Source organism: Cucurbita moschata, unplaced genomic scaffold, assembly GCF_002738365.1.
Source record: "Cucurbita moschata cultivar Rifu unplaced genomic scaffold, Cmos_1.0 Cmo_Scf00001, whole genome shotgun sequence".
Taxonomy (NCBI): domain Eukaryota; kingdom Viridiplantae; phylum Streptophyta; class Magnoliopsida; order Cucurbitales; family Cucurbitaceae; genus Cucurbita; species Cucurbita moschata.
In genome coordinates, this window is record NW_019268517.1 from 7,578,881 (window position 1) to 7,580,267 (window position 1,387).

Sequence of the window (1,387 nt, forward strand, 5' to 3'; positions counted from 1 at the left end):
AAAAAAAAAAAAAAAAAAAAAAAAAAAAAAAAAAAAAAAAAACCCATCAAAGAACAACAAATGAACAGACGATTGAAGAAACCAAACACGAAAAACCCCCCAAAATCTAGGTGGAAAAAGAGAACCCAGAAAAGCAAGAGGAAATTGAAGGGAAAAACAGAACACCCAGAAGAGGAATGATGGAAACAGAGGAGTTAGAACACAAACCTACGCATCTGGGGAAGAAATGAGGGAGGGAGGGTGTTGGGGAGAGGGGAAATAGAGAAGAGGAGAGGAGAAGAGAGGAAAAAACAGCACCACCCACTAACACATCAAAGGGGCATCAGGTTCTTTGTTTTGTTTTGTGTTTTGTTTTTCTCTCTCCTCTGTCTATCAGAAAAAAAAAAAAAAAAAAAGCAAGCTTTGTAGCACTAAACACACCACGATTCACTTGTGAATATGCGTCAACAGACCCGACTCTCTTTGTGGAGGAGGAGAGAGAAAACCAATAATGAAGAGAGAGAGAGAGAGAGAGAGAAGGAAAAAGGTTAGTTTTTTATCTTTTTTTTATTTTCTTGTGTGTAGAACTTTGTAAAATGACATTAAACACAACAATACAGAGAGCTGTCTCAACACGGCTCCTACCAAATTCCCCTGCTTCACTTTTCCATTCCATTTTCACTCTTTCCCCTTTAATTAATCTAAATATTAATTAATTCATTCCTTCATTTCTAAAAAAATCTCATTTAAAAATAGAAATAAAGTTTGAAATCTCGAGCCATTAATATTTGTCTTTGTAAATTCTCGTTTCATTCTCTTTATAGAAGTGTTCAAAATCCACAATGTATTGTGAGAAAACGCGACCAATCCTACCTAACTTGTATGGGTTAGAAACGACTTTTCACATTCATATGATATTATCTAGTTTGAATGTTTTTGTGACTATATTTTTTGTTTTTCTAATTTTTAACATTTTCGATAAAACTAGATTAAATTGAATAGAAGAAACTCAAATTTATTATTATTATTATTATTATATATATATATATATATGCATATATTTATTTTATTTTTTTATTTAATTACAATTTTTTGAGTTATTTATTCGGTAACAACTCACAAAAATATTTTTTAAAATATATATTTCGTTGAGTTACAATTTTAATTAAATATTTGAAAATAAATAAACAAACATTTTACTAATTAAATTTTACTTTTATTAAAAAATAAAAAATTAAATAAATGATACGAATAATTCAACCCAACCAAAAAGTTTACGATACCGTTAGATTCACTATTTATTTAATAAGAATGATTTGAGTTAAAAAAAATTTAATATTTGAACAAAAAAAAAAATATATATATATATATATATCTTAAATCTACCCACTAATTCAAAATGAGTAAA

At 28.0% G+C, this 1,387-nt stretch overlaps 1 protein-coding gene across 2 annotated transcripts in view; it reads right to left on the reverse strand.

The window, feature by feature from the left end:
- Positions 1-445, reverse strand: part of LOC111453014 — a 6,498-nt gene extending 6,053 nt beyond the window's left edge. Inside the window, exon 1 of one of the 2 annotated variants that reach the window (XM_023093941.1) lies at positions 421-445. The gene's annotated coding sequence lies outside the window, so the exon portion shown is untranslated. Of the gene's footprint in view, positions 1-207; positions 377-420 lie in introns of those variants that run through there. The other variant, XM_023093934.1, reaches the window with a different exon arrangement.
- Between the last annotated feature and the right edge of the window lie 942 nt (positions 446-1,387).